At 45.9% G+C, this 16,703-nt stretch overlaps 2 long non-coding RNA genes and 1 pseudogene across 2 annotated transcripts; 2 read left to right on the top strand and 1 right to left on the bottom strand.

The window, feature by feature from the left end:
• Positions 1–4,766: 4,766 nt before the first annotated feature.
• Positions 4,767–5,652, top strand: LOC119274543. Its single transcript, XR_005135195.1, has 2 exons — positions 4,767–5,058; positions 5,324–5,652. It is a non-coding gene; the product is annotated as an uncharacterized LOC119274543 (long non-coding RNA).
• A 2,933-nt stretch (positions 5,653–8,585) lies between these two features.
• On the bottom strand, positions 8,586–16,396 carry LOC119279170 (annotated as a pseudogene).
• On the top strand, positions 11,166–11,630 carry LOC119280625. The gene is made up of 2 exons (XR_005138126.1): positions 11,166–11,244; positions 11,347–11,630. It is a non-coding gene; the product is annotated as an uncharacterized LOC119280625 (long non-coding RNA).
• Positions 16,397–16,703: the final 307 nt, after the last annotated feature.

Here is a 16,703-nt window from a genome sequence, read left to right on the forward strand (position 1 = left end):
CACTTTTTGTAAAATAAAAAAATACGCAACAAAGTCCTGCTGTTTCCCTAAAAAAACTTGTAATTCCGCACAAACAGCAAGTATGTACTAACTATATGGTGTTGATAAATAACTAAAAAGACTTGGCTAACCACCTCCTACACGACTTGCTACAGTTCTTCCTCCCTACATTTTTTTGCCCCCATCTACACATAGAAACATTACCATGCGTATATACATGCATAAACAGGGACAGTTATTTTACACAGATTTGTGGGATATGTGGCATGCTTGAGAATTATTCTTGCTCATCCTTGTTTACTCTATCTCAGGGCCATCATTGCATCGCATTGGCGGTGGGAGCTTGCACATGGATGGCCAATCTCACAATGAAGATGCAACTGTGATCGTCGAGGTTAGGGGAAATTGCCAGGATTTGTGTGAAGCACATATGAGGTGTCGCTCAATCTGGACGCATTAAGCCCGAGGCAGCAAGGTTGGTGTTCCAAAATGAAGGTTTGGTGATTTTCGATTGACATGTTATAAACTCATTTTGGGTTTGCTACATGCAAACAGACAATATGCTGCACGGATTCTGAACTTTGCTACAAATATTGTGCTCATTCTGCAAATTATATTCTGTTCTTCCAAACATTTCGCTTATATGTTGTATTTCTGGTATTACATCATCGTCTTTCAAATATTACTCTCCCCATTTTAAAAATATAAGATGTATTAATTTTTCAAAAAAGGTCTCTTTGTTTGACTAAATTTATAGAAAATTATATCAACCTCTACAATACCAACTAACTAACATATCATGATGAATCTATGGTCGTGATTATTGGTATTTGCTCTATAAAGTTGTTCATATAGAAGTTGACTTTTCCAAAATCAGTAGTACAATTTATATTCTGTAATGGAGGAAGTGCATTGTTTTTTTAGCATGTTTTTAAATTGCAGTGAAAAATATTTTTTCACAAAATTACTAGAGTTTGTTAAATGTGCTCCACCAAATAGATCATTTTTTCCAGAGACCCCACATAAGAATTTGCCGTTTTACCAAAATAAATGTCCCAAAAGGTTACAAGAAAGCAAAACCAAAAATAATAATATGTGCATTCACTGCCCATCCATCATTAAAGGGTCGAAGATGGATATGAAAAATAAAAAAATGGCCAGTTGCTAGAAGACTCACTTCACCGAGTGCCGCAGTTGTGATACCATGTCAAGCTTTGTGATTTCTTGAAGGGTGTCAACCTCCGTACAGGCCTGCGGTTGTTACAGTGATTACTCTATCCTCGAGTTTTAAACAATCAGTTGAATTTTATGTTCAACCAACCGTATACCATGGGTGCACCTAGAAGACTCTAGCTAATCATATATGTAACATGCGGAGGAATAGCTTAGGAGACATACATGGCCACTCTAATCACACAATGGTGTTGATCCTTGTCATGTGTTGCCTGTGAGTGAACAAACTGTTAAGGATGAAGTCATGGACATGAGATGGATGACTGCCCATAGCTCTTGCATTAGACACTCTGTGTTGGTACTATATGACATACAACCCTAAGCCTCCAAGCATTTATTGCTAAACAACATGAATTGCATAAGAACGCCGAGGTTACTAGCCAGCTTGTTCTCATATCCGTTTGTGGATTATTGGAGGAAGACAAATGCATGACCATGGTATCGCCGTGCGCTCTTGCACTGAGAGGCGACGCCGCATTCTGCACGCGCGGGTGTTGTTGTCGCGCTCAGCGGTGCAGCTCGTGATAACCCATGCAGTCGGTGAACTCGTCGGCACATAAAGCGACATCTGGGGACCTCCTATATGACGCGTTTTGCATCATATAGCGGCTCGACGCACAGGGGAGACGCACTACTGGGCCGGCCCAATCTGATTCCTGTCGCGCGACATAAAAAGGGCATCGCCGTGCACTCTTGCACTGAGAGGCGACGCCGCATTCTACACGCGCGGGTGTTGTTGTCGCGCTCAGCGGTGCAGCTCGTGATAACCCATCCAGTCGGTGAACTCGTCGGCACATAAAGCGACATCTGGGGACCTCCTATATGACGCGTTTTGCATCATACAGCGGCTCGACGCACAGGGGAGACGCACTACTGGGCCGGCCCAATCTGATTCCTGTCGCGCGACATAAAAAGGGCATAAAAACAAGACTTATCGGATTTGATCCCGGGACCTCATGCAACAGATAGCAAGCCCTTAACCACTACACCAAACAACAACAGCTGGCTATAAGAGGTGCAAAATTTGATAAGACCACCCAGAAAGCGTTGAGATTTGGAAAACATTTCTTAAAAATTGCGAGCAGTTTTGAAATGTTGTGATTTCACTATATTCCTTTTTTTAGAAGTTAAGATTTTTTGATATCCCACTTTGAAAATTAAACACGAACAAATCTTGCAACTCCTGAACAGTTTTCTAAAACGCGATCAATTTATTAAAAGTTTAACCATTTCCGAAAAAACAAACAAATTACGAAAAAATTTGAACCTTTCTTAAAATTTCCAAATATTTCCAGAGATCACAAACAGATTTTAAGTTCTGAACAAAAATGGAAAACATGACCATTTTATACGTTCGGAACAAAAAAGTAAAAAAAAACATTTTTAATACAAACAAAATTTGTATTGTATGAGTTTTTGGAAATGCGAACAAAATTTGAAAGATGGGAACATTTATTGAAATTGCAAGCAAAACGATGAAACCGCAAACATTATTTTAAACGTGAACATTTTTCTGGATTGGTGAACAATCTTTTTTTGAAATTCCGAACATATTTTGAAAACCACGAACATTTTTTGAAACTCCAAACATTGTTTGAATTTGTGAACAAAATTAGTAAAACAGGAACAATTTTTTTTTAAATTCAGAACAAAAATTTTGAATCCATGAACATTTTTTGGATTTGTGAACAAATTTTGAAAAAGCGTACATTTTTTGAATGTGTGAAGAAAATTTGAAAAAGAGGAACAAATTTTGAAAAAGGGAACATTTTTTGAATTTGTGAACAAAATTTGAAAAACAGGAACATTTTCTGAAATTTGAATAAACTTGAAACCATGAACATTTTTCGAATTTATGAACAAATTTTAAAAACCAGGGACATTTTTTGAAAATCTGAATAATATTTGATATTTCCAAAAAAATATTGAAAAAGAAAAATAAACTTGAAAAGAAAAAAAGGAAAACAAAAAATAAAAAAAAGGAAAAAGAAAAAACAGAAAATAGAAAAGAAAAAACGAAAACAAGAGAAATAGAAAAAATAAAAACGGAAAATAAATTGAAAAAGAAAAAGGCGGTTCAGGAACCTTCAAGAAGATTCCAAAAACTGGAAAAAACTGTCTGGAAAACTCGAAAAGGTTCCCAAAACCAGAAACGCTGCAAACACGTTAAATGGGCCGGCCCATGGCATCACTCGATCGTCAGGTTTGTGCGAAACGGGGACACTTTGACGCAACGGGCGTCCAATAGAAAATTCCCGACATCTGCTCAGGGCCGTCCAATGGCCTGTGCAAGTTGTGCACTCACACATGGCCATTTGAGAGGCCCGTATTGGGCCTAGTTTTACTTTTCAATAGACTATTTTATTTGTTTGCAAGGCTTTGGCCTGCCAACATGGTCCGATAGCCCGATTCTCTTCCAAACGAACTCCCTTATATCTTCTGATCAGGGCCTCATGAATCTTTTTTTGTTGAATGCAGTACGGACGTAAACGCTCATATACACGTGCATACACTCACCTTTATGAACGCACACACGCACATCCTACCCTTATGAGCATCTCCGAATGGCTGAACCGGCATATCATCTTGAAATTTACAAAGTCACCGTAAGCACCTCGTCGTCGATGGGAACGTCTCCTCCCACTGAATATGCATCACAGGAAATCCTAAAATAAATCCAAAAATAAATGTGAACATCAAAGACTTGAACCTTGGTGGGCCGAGAATAAACGCTCCACCAAAACATCTTTACGTATGTCATTTAAGATAGCCAAGTCCGCTTTGGACTCAAAAAGCAAGTACGATTAGGTCTACGTGATCCATGGGTTAGGCTGTCTTGTGCATATATATACACGAGGCTATGCAATACTGTGCCATGTGGAATTGGGTGAAGAAATAAACAAAAAGAGTGTGCACCTTATGGGCCTTGGCTAAAACCTTGTACTGTCAAAAGTGCTATTGTATTATGGGACGAGTCATGCTATGCATACGATAAAATTAGGACGATTCACAGCCGATGATTAAATCAGGCCGTACATGCATATGAGTGAAACAACACAGGACGCTGGATTTACGTATCGTGCACACGTCGGGCACCAGTATCGTCCATGGAGCAGTTTCGTTATGGGACGGAGAAAGTAGTATGTAGTTAAATGGCATATTCCTTTCCGCCAAGTAGCAAGGGAACTTTGGAAACTTTGGTTGGCCAGGCGTTCGTACTCCCGCAGATGTCCGGCAAGTTTGCTTCTAATTTACGGAAGTTCAAACTTGCACACATGGCATCAATGGTAGGGCGCGTCTTCAGCCACGGAACGACCATCCATAATTTTGTTGTACCTCAGATCCATACACGTTAAAACTACGGAATTGCTAATTTTCATATGGATGAAATTTATTGGCTTTCAGTCGTTTTTTGAGACGTGCGATCTCTGTCGCGAGATTCGTGCTTTTTTTCGTCGTTTGCTGGCGCTGAGTTTCTTATCGGGCCCGCTTGTATTTTCCAGACCCGTTAGTACCGCTCGCTGCCGCGCGTCGGTGTTTTTCTTTTTCTTTCCTTCCTCTGTCTCTTCCCCGCGCCGCTCGATCCCCTTTTCATTTCGAACACGTAACCCAGAAGGCAACTGAGAGAGATATCCATGGCGATTTGGAGCCCTCCCTCGCCGCTCGTTGGTTGGTGGTGACTCGTCGGTGCTCTCCCTCCTGCTGCCTCGCTCCCTCGTCCCTCCGCCTCGTCGTTGTTTCTCCAGCCGAAGGCCTGCATCATCTCTCCGCCCCGCATCCACCTTGGCACCATTATTTCGCCGCTCGTCGGTTTTGTTCGATTCGGTATGTTCCTCCCCTGTTGCTTTGATCCTCAGCTCTGTATGTTAGTGCGTAGTGTTTTCTTGGTCAGATCTGTTTGCTTGTGTTAATTTCCCGCAGCTTCTTGTGTAGATGTGTGCGGTTCCGCCCTTCCTGTGTTTGAATCTCGTCTGTCATGCAAATTTTGATTAGGGTTTCTGGTTGGTTGTTAGTTTCATTGATCTCCATGTGTGTCACACCTTCAACCGATTTATGGTTTCTGGGATTGATTTGCCAAGTGTGAAAACAGAGTCGCCTGAAGCTGATGACCGAGGAGATGGTGCAGCACACAACAGTCAATGTGATGGTTTACAGAGAGGTGTAGCCTTGAGTGTGCTATGGTAGGCTGACTGGTGTACCCACGCAACAGGGTGTGTGTGCTCTGTATTTGTTAGCATGTCATGCCGTGTGTGAGAGGTATGTGTGAGTCTAGTCTGAACTTTTCCTCCTGTTCTCTGTACCTATCCCAACTTTCCTCTACATCCTCTCATGTACTCTATCTCTCACACCCCCAAATCCCTCCTGTAATTCGTGAGATCTATCGATCTATGAGATGGGCACTGTGGTTAATTGTTTGAATTTGGCTGGTTGTTTGATTTTATATGCGCTATTTGAGCAATTTGAACATAGTAGATCATCGTTCAGTCCCTGCTCTCCATTGTTAGTATCTACTTCCTCCTGCTCTCCATTGTTAGTATCTACTTCCTCCGTAAACTAATATAAGAACGTTTAGATCACTAATTAGTTTACAGAGGGAGTATGTGTTAATTTTCCCCTGGGCCATTTTTACTGTCACAGTGTGTATGTATGGTTGGCATGCTGGGTCGCCTTGGGATTGTGGCTGTAATTCTCAATGGATTTACATTGTAATTCTCAATGGATTTACAGTGTAATTGCTAGTGGATTTACACTGTACTTCTCATTTTGGGTTTACACTGTAATTTTCATTGGATTTGCAATGTAATTGTCATTGGATATGCAGTTGGGTGAGAATGTAATTCCTATTTGGTTTTCAGTGTAATTACAGTGTAACCCCTATTGGTTAATCAGTGTAATTCATATTGGTTTATCAGTGTAATTTTTATTGGTTTTATAGTGTAACTAGTACTGTAATTCCTACATTTTTTTGTTTTTACAATGTAATTCCTAGTGGATTTGCATTGTGATCCCCATTATAGCCCGTAAGTGTTGATGCTAGTTTACCGTTTGATTTTGACACTGTAAATCTGAGTGTAATTAGTACTGTAATTTTATGTTTTTACACAGTAATTCTTTGTTGATTTACACTGTATATGCACTGAAACTCTTTATTAATTTGCACTGTAATTCCTTGTTGATTTTTACTGTAATTCTTTCTTGATTTACACTGTAATCTCAGTGGATTTATACTGTAATTTTACTGGTTTTGTCACTGTACATTTTACTGGATATACACTGTATTTCTTAGTGCAAATTTTAGTGTTTTTTTACTTCACCTTTTTAGAGTGATTTTCTAGTGCAATCCCTAGAGGCTTTCTTTTAGTGAATTATTTTGAATTAATCCTGTAATTCGTAGTGGTTTTGTCACTGTAATTTCTATATCTTATCAGTGTAATTATAATTTTGCAAATGCTAGTGGGATTTGTAGCACGCCATCACGGTAAATCCTAGCAGTTCTTTATCAGTGTTATATTCCTTGTAATCCTAGCGGTTATTTTACTGTGATGTATTTGCAACTGATTGTTTATGTTATTTCATTTTTATTTGTGATGTCTTGCTTCACACTAATGTCAGTTTCTGTTTTTTTTGCAGGGTGTTTTGGATAGTTTTGCCTGATAATGTTAGTTAGTTATTTTTTGTAGTTTTTGTGTAATTTATTTGTTAGGCACTTTAGTTATTCAGTTGTAATATAATTATAAACAAACATATGGTAAATGTTACAGCTATATAGCTGTTAGAAATTTATGCATATGCATAAAGTTCTTTGCGCTTTTACGGCAGTAGTTTTGTATTTTTATGATTTAGTTCATGTATTTTTTGTATTTGTCTGGCTGATCTTTGTACGGATCTGCCTTTGGTGTGTGTAAATATTCTTTTTTTTTGTATTGTTTTACCTTTCTGCCATTTCTTCTTAGCATTGTTCCTTTCTATGTGTTTTTATATATTTGGGAAATAGATTAAAGTATGGGTAGAATCATGAAGGGTCTTGGTAAGGGCTTTTCTTTTTCTTTTTTTTGAGAAAACGCAAAAGACTTTTGCGTTTCATTGCATTGAAAAGAAGGAGTTTGGTACAATCCTCCTAGGAGGCAGATTTACACGGAGAGTACATGCACATTAGTGGACATCCCAGGTTTGTGGCAAGATGGCCCGGAGCCCCAATGCGCCAGCTCTGGCCCAGAGCGCGGCCTCATCCTTAATCCTAGCAGTCAGGGAGGTAACCGACGGTGTTGCGCCCTCAAACACGCATCCGTTGCGATGCTTCCAAATCATCCAAGGGACAAGCAAGGCAGCGGAGGCCAATCCCTTGTGCATGGGTTTAGGCGTGTCTTGTCGTGCAGAGCACCACCAATCGTGGAGAGTGGCATCGTTATTGGGCAGCGGGCAAGAGAGGCGCAGCCATGAGAGAATCTCGTGCCACACCTCGCGGCTGAAAGGGCACTCCAGGAGAAGATGATGAATCGTCTCCGAAGCCTGATCGCAAAGAGGGCAGCGCTGTGGGTGCGGCAGGTTGCGTCTCGCGAGGCGGTCGGCCGTCCAGCACCGATCGAGGTTGGCAAGCCAGTGGAAGAAGCGCACCCGAGGTGGTGCCCAACACTTCCAGGTAAGTTTCCAAGCCTGGCATCTGGTGGAGCCCTGAAAAGTGGCGAGGTATGCGGACTTGGCGGAGTACTCGCCGTTCGCGGTCCACTTCCAGCGAATGCAGTCTGGAGCGTCAGTGAGGGCGGTTTCGGTGAGCATGTGCCAGAGGCGCAGGTATTCTCCGATCTCCGGGACGCCAATCGCGCCATGGATGTCCGTGGCCCATTGGTTTGCATGAAGGCCGTCCGCTACGGTTCTGGACTTGCGACGCCGTTTGGGGATGTGAGCAAAAAGGAGGGGCGCGATCTCGCGGACTACACACCCGTTGATCCATCTGTCCTCCCAGAATAGGGAGCGTTGGCCATTGCCAATAGTCATGGTAGTGGAGGCGAGGAAGAGCGCGCGCTCCTCGGGCGCGAATTGCAGGTCAAGGCCGTTCCAGGCCCTGCTATCATCGACTCGGCTGAGCCATTGCCACCTCATGCGAAGGGCAAGGCCAGTGCGCTCGAGATCGTGAACGCCGAGGCCACCGAACTGGATAGGCCGGCAGACGCGCCGCCAGTTGACGTGGCAATTGCCTCCATTAGCCTCGGCGCGGCCAGCCCAAAGGAATCCTCTTTCAATCTTCTCCAAAAGTTTGATGATCTTCTTTGGCGGTGCAAGCACAAGGAGCTGATGGATGGGGATCGCGCTCAAGACAGCCTTGACGAAGGCAAGGTGGCCGACTTTGTTCATTAGCCAAGCCTTCCAGGAGGGCAGCTTCCCAGCAACCTTGTCGACGACGGGTTGGAGCTGGGCAGCAGTGGGGCGACGCAACGTGAGCGGGATGCCCAAGTAAGTGAGCGGGAATTCGACAATGGGACATCCCAGGAGCGCCACGACATGAGCAGCGTCCTCGGTGTCGCAGCGGATGAGGGCCGCAACGCTCTTCTGGAAGTTCACGTGTAGGCCGGAGGCGCGCCCAAAGAGCTCCAGGATCTCCTTCACCGCCGCGATATCATCCGGCGATGGGTGGCACAGGAGAATGACGTCGTCGGCGTAAAGGGATATGGTAGGGATGGTGCGGCACGGGTGGAGCTGCTGTATGGCTCGGAGCTCGACCGCGCGAGCCAGCGTATCGACGGCAAGGACGAAGAGCTGCGGGGAAACTGGATCACCTTGGCGCAGTCCGCAGCGGTGCCAAATCGCGGGTCCTGGGTTGCCGTTGAGGAGAACCTTCGTGCTGGCCGACGACAGGAGAAGGGCAATCCAACCAAGAAAGCGGTTGCCAAAGCCATGGCATCGCAGTACCTCGAACAGGAAAGGCCACGAGACGGAGTCAAAAGCCCGCGCCAAGTCAAGCTTCAGGAGCGCGCGAGGGGCACCAAGCTGGTGCAGAAGCCACACGGATTGACGCACGAGGATGAAGTTGTCATGAAGACTTCGCCCGGGGATAAACGCATTCTGGACGTTGCTGACAAGGTTGTTGAGCTTGGGGGCTAGGCGGAGCGAAAGCAGTTTGGCGAGGACCTTGGCGACAATGTGAATTAGGCTTATGGGCCTATAATCTCCCAGGCCATTGGCATCAGCGCGCTTGGGGAGGAGCGTAATTAGCGCCTGGTTAAGGCAGCTAAACCCTCTTCCACGCAGCGCGTAAACCTGGTCGAAGACGCATCGGAGGTCGTACTTGATGACCGGCCAGCAGGAGCGGAGGAACTCCGCGGTGAAGCCGTCGGGGCCGGGCGCCTTGCGAGACGGCAAGCTTTTGATGGCTTGCCAAATCTCATCTTCGCTGAATGGCACATCGAGGTCTTCAAGATTTGAGGCCTCAATGAATTGCGACAGGTCAATGGTGCAGTCACGTTGCACGTCCGTCCCAATCCGGCTGTCAAAGTGCTCGAAGGTGGCCGCAGCCATGTCGCTAGGAGCAGTGAGCACGGTGCCGTCGACAGAGATGCCATGGATCCAGTTCTTCTGCTTACGGTATGTGCACTGGCGATGATACAACGTAGTGTTCGCGTCGCCGTCTTTGAGAGATGCAATGCGTGCGCGCTGCCGGGCGATCGTCCGCTCGAGAGAAGCCAGGCCGAGGTAGGATAACTTGAGTTGGCGACGCAGCCATTCTTCATGCGGCGATAGGGCCCGCTGTTCTTGCGCGGCGTCGAAGCGGAGCAGCAACTCACGAGAGATCGCAAGCTGGTCTCGCACGTTGCCAACGGAGCGCGCGCTCCAGCTGGTGAGCTTACACGCAGTGGCCTGCATGCGCCGCATGAACCGCCGGAACGGGTTGGCGTCGTCCACCGAATGCCACGAGGTTGCCACGATCTCCGGGAAACCGGCGAGGCGAGTCCAGTACTCCTCGAAGTGGAATCGTCGGTGTGCTGATGGGAGAGGCGAACAGTCGAGCAAGAGGGGGGAGTGATCCGAGACGACTGAGGCTAGGCAGCGCAGATGGCATTCGCCGTGCAGCTTTTCCCAGTCCGTGGAGCACAACACTCGATCAAGATGGACCAAGGTGGGCGGGCTCTGCTCATTGGACCACGTATAGCGCCGGCCGCTGAGGTAAATTTCTTTGAGCGCGAGGTCGTTGAGGACGCGTTGGAACCGCCCCATCATTCTCTGATTGAGATTGCCGTTGTTCTTGTCTTCGTCGCGGTAGATCATATTGAAGTCCCCGCAGATGAGCCATGGGCCAGGGCATGCGTCGCGGACGTCGCGGATCTCTTGCAGAAAGGCGATCTTGGCGTTGTTGTCCTGGGGGCCATAGACGATAGAGAGCCACCACGGCACGCTCGAGCTGCCAGAGGTCGCAACCCGGGCGGAGATGGTGTTGGTGGTGAACATCGGGTCCGTGATCATCACGTCCCGGCTCTTCCAAGCCAGCAGGATCCCGCCACGGGTGCCGCTCGCTGGGAGATAAACATATTCATCAAACTCAGATCCCAACGTCTCAAGGACAGTCGACGAGTAGACGAATTCCATTTTAGTCTCTTGGAAGCAAGCGATCGAAGCGCCGGAGGTTACAACGAGCGAGCGAACTGCCGTGCGTCTGGCACGGGCGTTTAGGCCACGCACGTTCCAGTTGATGATTTTGAGGCCGTGATCCATTAGGCAGAGGTCGACGAAAGGCACGCGTCGGCGCGGCTAGGCCTCGATCGGGCTGCCCGAGATCACCGTGGTGACAGGCGCCGTGGACGGGTCGGCGGGTAGCACGCGACCAACGAGCGCGGCAATGGCTGTCAATACGGCATGAGAAAGGGGCGCAGCGAAGACCCCATCGTATGCCTTCATGGCCTCGGCGGAGATCACCTGATCGGTGCCGATGATGCCAGTTTAGAAGAGTCTGATGATTTTGATGGGGATCCTTTTGTCCCCAATGATTTCGCCGAGGACGATTCTTTCCAAGCTTCAGAGGTTATTTTCTTGTTTTGATATTTGATTTTCCTTTTTTTGTTTATTCTTGTTTGGTAACTTATTTGTTCCAGTCAGCTTATTCCTTTTTACTGTTTACTGCAGGAAGGTTCAATGGATGATCCTGATTTTGACAAAGCTTTGTATGATTTCTATGTGTCGCATGTAAGCATGTTATTGTAATTATTGCATTTTGTTCCAGTTTTCATTTATGTTTGTTTTTATTGTATAATTCATTGCCTGTTTATATATCTTGCAAAAAGCGAATTGCCTGAAACGGAAGATAACAGATGTTGGAGCTCGCAATGTGGTATTTATGTTTCTTTGTTCTATTCGCATTTTCTGTACCCAACTACCACTCTGATAGAGATAGATATAAGTTTGAGATAGATTTAAATTTGTTTTTTCCCCTTGTTTGATATTTCTGCTAGATGTTTTTTCATTGTTGATCTAGTGTATTTTTATCCTGATTCCTTTTTTTGTTTTGTGTTTCTTGTTCTATTGTAGAAGCGCACGAGGTCTTCTGATTTTCCTGTAGCAAATACATTCGCTAGATACTCTAGCAAGTTGCTCTCCACTGTTACTGGCGGCTTGTCTCCTTAGCAAGTACGTGTTCTTCAGAGTTATGGGGCAGATTGCCTTCTCAAATTTGTGAGGACAGAGGTGCCACTTAGGTTTGTCAAATGGCTAGCGTCCAAATTTGATGTTCGTGCTTCAATGATTCAGATTAGGAAAATGTTTATTCCGATTTGCGACTATGTCACCCATGATATATTAGGTCTTCCTGTTGACGGTGAGCCTATTGTGTCCAATGCTGATGCTGGTTGTGAGTTTATCTTGTCTCATTTCAATGTGACTAGCATCCCACCAGTTTCATTCTTCTGCAATAAACTAAAATCCACCTCTGAAGAATTGCCCGATGAAGACATTTTCATCTGCTTCATGTGCATTGCCTTGTCCACCTTCTTGTGTCCAAATCCAATATTAGTACTCTGTAATTCTGGAGTTTTTACTGTAATCCATGATGGTTTTCAGTGTAACTATTAGTTGATTTTGCTCTGTAATGCCTAGTGGAATTACAGTGTACTTTAATAGGCTTTACATAGTAAATCTTATTGGATTTACAGTGCAGAATCCTAGTGGATTTTTAGTGTACTTTTAGTTTATTTTACATGTTTTTTCTTAGTGGTATTGCAGACATTTTGTTTAGTGATTTTTGCTGTGTAATTCTTAGTCGAATTTTAGTATTTTTCTCAGTGGATTTTTTAATGTTATTTGAGTGGTATTTTTACAGTGTATTTTCCAAGTGGTATTTTCCAATGGAATTTCAGTGCATTTTTTAGTGATTTTTCACTGTAATTCTTAGTGGTTTAGTGTAAATTTAGTCATTTGTTAGTTCATATTGCAGATGTTATCTGTACGTGTTTGATATGTTTTGGGTGTGGACCCGTTAAAAGTTGGGGGTCTGGACCTGTTTTAAAATCATAAACGCGGGACAGAGAAGCTGAAACAGGGGATACGGGACAGGGACAGGGACAGTTGTCATCTAAAAAATATGACTGAAAGCCAATTGGATTTCAGCCGGATGTGATTTAGACAGTCCCTAAAACTAAACTTACGTAGATCAACAAACTAGCAACAAACAGACTTAAATCGGGCATAATTTACATTAAAGCGGTCATGCATCGGAGAACCAAGGTAACAAGTTTTCATGGGCTGGAGGGATGGAGGAAATCACCATTTCGTTGCGGTCGCTGGTGCTACTTTGGCCCTCCACGTAGGCGTTGGCAACTGGAGGGTCGTCAGCGTTGGAGCTGAATCTGTCGCTGAAGTCCGAGGCGTCGTCGGACGAGATCTGCCTGACCAGCCCCCAGAGAAAGCACTCCTGCTCCTGGGACATGCCGTTCTGCCTTCGCCTTGGCCGCTGCCTACGTCGCTGCCTCGCACTCCGACAGCTTGATGGGAAGCTAGAGCGCTTTGGCATTCTTGCGCCGGAGCCGCCGCGCATTCGTCTCTGCCATCATCAGGGAGCGGCGGAGGACCGACGTGAGGAGTGCGTCCTAGGGATTCACCGATGTGCGATCTTGCCCGGTGCCTCGACAATGCCTCCGCCTTTCCCTCGCCCATTACCGCTCGCGGCTAGTGGCTTGAGCCTCCGACTCGGGCGTCCTTATCTGCGTCGGCGCCGACAAGGGCACGAGCACCTAGTGGTGGTCGTGGACGCCCTCCGGATTGGCAGAGAAGAGGTGGTGGGGTTGCATACTTGCAGTCGCCCGCACTCGTCATCAGGCAACGGGGGCCGGCGCGTCGAAACGTGAGCTTCCGTTGCTGCCACCTGATCTAGCCACGACCAACGAAGTGCGATGCGGAGGGCGAGCTCCTCCTACGTCATCAGGCTCCACTTCCCGCAACAGGCTCTCCCAGTTGGAGTCATCGTCGGAGCCTGCGCTGTTGCCGTCGCTCGCCAAAAATCGAATTGCAAGAGTGTTAGGGTCTAATCTGTGCTAATCACTCGATCACACAAGGAAAGACTCCGTGGTTTTTGCGTCGCGTTCAACTGTGCGACTTTTCTCGTTTTTACTGCATCTATTTATTGGGTACAAAGGGAAACGGAGTGGCCGGTAGTTTCCTACCTCTACGCCACGACCCTGACTGCTCGTTCCATCCCACGAGTTCGCGTCGTGCTAAACCACCCCAGCTAATTGCATGGGCTAATGTGACGTGGTCACATCGTGCTACATGCCCATGCAGCCTACATGCAAGGCACGCACAAGTCGCGGCTCTTAACCAACAAACTAAGCTGGAAACAGACTAACTACTGCAAATTTATTCTTAGCGACTAGATTAGCTAACAAAGAGATGGAGATAATGGAGCGGACATCGGTTTACGGTTAGTCCTGATTTGGTATATATGTGGGGTCCATGCAGATCATTGTGGACCGTGCTGACATGGCGAACGAGCTTGGGCCTCTCTGTATCCATCCGAGCTGACTATGAGGAGTGTCGGTTAGCCCGGGCATTTGGGGTCGGTTGAGGAGCCCGGCTGGGTCGCGTCGGGCTGTAATGCTCTAAGTGAAGGCTGGACTGTTCAAGCCAGTGTTAAGTTTTAAGAACAGAAAAACAGAGTCCACTTGCACTCACTTGTAATTAGCATCAATACTGTGGCTGACAACACAAGCAAAACATGCGCATTGCATACCATAGTTTAGAGCAGCAAACATGAGCATTGCATAACAAACAGGAGCATGGCATAACAACATAGCTGCTATTTATGCTGTAGCATGCACACTATACCTGGCCCCAGATTGCTGCATGTAATTCAAACACCGACCAATATTGAACAAGCCACTCTAGCCAACAGCGCAGGCAAAATAAGCGCATGGCTCAGAAGAGTTCAGAAGCAGCAACTACACTGGAGTAAGCCAACATAGCTGCTAATTATCCAAGAGATGTAGCATTGCATGGAATTCAAGAACCAGTCAATATAGCTAACTTACACACATAAGTAGAATCTCTACATCCGAAGATGCACACAACCAAACTACTATAAAGTTCATCAGCGTTTACTTGCAGCCTCCAAGCTGAACATAAAACATTGAACAAGGCATGAAGAGAGGACATAAATCTCATTCATGTAGCACACAACCTATCAATAAATAAGCTGAGACCCATGAGTGGCGAAGAACTCCCTGACTACGATCTCGACCTCCATTCCATGTAATTCGCATCACATACTGCCAGTTAAGCACATGCTGCCACGAGATATCTTATCGATACTGACGGAGAAGCAAGCAGCGGTGGGCTGGTCAGAAGGAGCATTTGGCACAACGAATGAGCAGCTGCCATCCTCCGTTGGTAAGCCGTTGGAGAGATTGGTGCTTCTGATGTGGAAATCCGAATACTGCTTCCAAGGCATGGCGTCACTGTGGAAACCAGCTTGACATTTGAACTTGCGCTCCGCTGCCACGGCATGAGGATCTATGCACAAGATGGAGGTGGCATTGCCGAAAGGCGGCAACGGCGTGAATTTCACCAGGAACAGGGGACCAACCTCTTGTGTGTGGAGAACATGCATTCCTTCCTGAATCTGCAGTTTGAAACGCCGGCCGTACTCAAACTCAGTTGACGGCCAGTCATGGTCATCGATGAGATGGCAGAGGAGCTCCATGGTTGAGCCGGCAAAGTCACAACCGGCTTCAGGGCAGAAGCACGGCGCATGCGGGCACAACTTCTCGTGGTCCTTGAGCTCGTGGTAATGCGTCTTGACGGTGCAACCGTACTTGGTGTTGGAGCAGGCGGCCTGGACGGACTCGAGGATCTGCTCGACCACAATGCATCGGTTATAGCCACCGGTGATGGAGCACACATAGCACTTGTCCTTGTTCAGGAGCATACCATGGCAGGCCGCACAAATCGCATGTCCGATAGCGCACTGTGTACAACAAATCAAGAAAATGTGCAAGAATTGTGAGAAAGATACAACGCCTACTCATGCTAAAAACATTTTCAGATAAGCCTAGTTTACCATAAGTTTCCCCAATTCAGGGAGACCCAGTTCCGTATAAAGGGATTTTTTGTGATATATATACAGGAGAATGATGAATCGGCTAGAGGTCGACCTCTTGCATACTAATTTTTCCTAGGCTCTCTTCAGAGGTAAATGAGGTTGGTTACCTTTGTAAACTTTAGTTATTCAGAAAGTCAAGCTTCCACTGAACAGTACAAGGGCGCGTTCATGCACAAAACACAAAATGTACAAATCTGATACCAAGAACAAGTTCCCAGTTGTGCGTAGGGCTCCAAATGTAATTTTTTTAATTTCAGCTGAGCTCCAAGTGTACAACCCTTATCTGAAATTGTACGGTTCCTTTGCTTAACAGTAAAAGAAGATCTCGTTACAGCACCAGCAGGCATGGCGTCCCAAGTTCCGAATACAAAATGGTAGATCTAGACGAAGACGAGGTTAAGGGCAAAGGAGGAGGGCGAGGACCTGGAAGACCGGCGGCCGGAGGGGGTCATAGCAGATGTTGCAGTCCAGAGCATCCAGCTGGATGCTGCCGACGGAGACCACCTGCTCTCCAGCCTTTGGATCGTGAATCCAGCCTTTGGATCGTGAATCCAATGGTCTTTTTGTGCAACTGAATAAAGAAGTCATCTTAAAAGACTGGGCACCTTTCCATAATTAAGGGACTTATCAGGGGTCTTTTGGTGATGGGGGCTTGTATGCTTATTTAGGAGATCGCTTCGTAGTGGAACTTGGTTTTTTATTTGGCGAAAAAACATCCGGTCTATTCATCTTCAAACATGATGTTGACACCGGATTTTGGCATGGTCAAAAACATAATTTAAAAAGCCTCAAATGGAAAAGTGATCAAAGTGCGAAAGTTCTAGTCAAAATGAGAGACTTTGATATTTGGACCATAGTCATCCGGTCTCATCTCTAAGGCTGAAGTTGTGTTCGA

This window comes from Triticum dicoccoides, chromosome 3B (genome assembly GCF_002162155.2).
Source record: "Triticum dicoccoides isolate Atlit2015 ecotype Zavitan chromosome 3B, WEW_v2.0, whole genome shotgun sequence".
In the NCBI taxonomy this organism is placed as follows: domain Eukaryota; kingdom Viridiplantae; phylum Streptophyta; class Magnoliopsida; order Poales; family Poaceae; genus Triticum; species Triticum dicoccoides.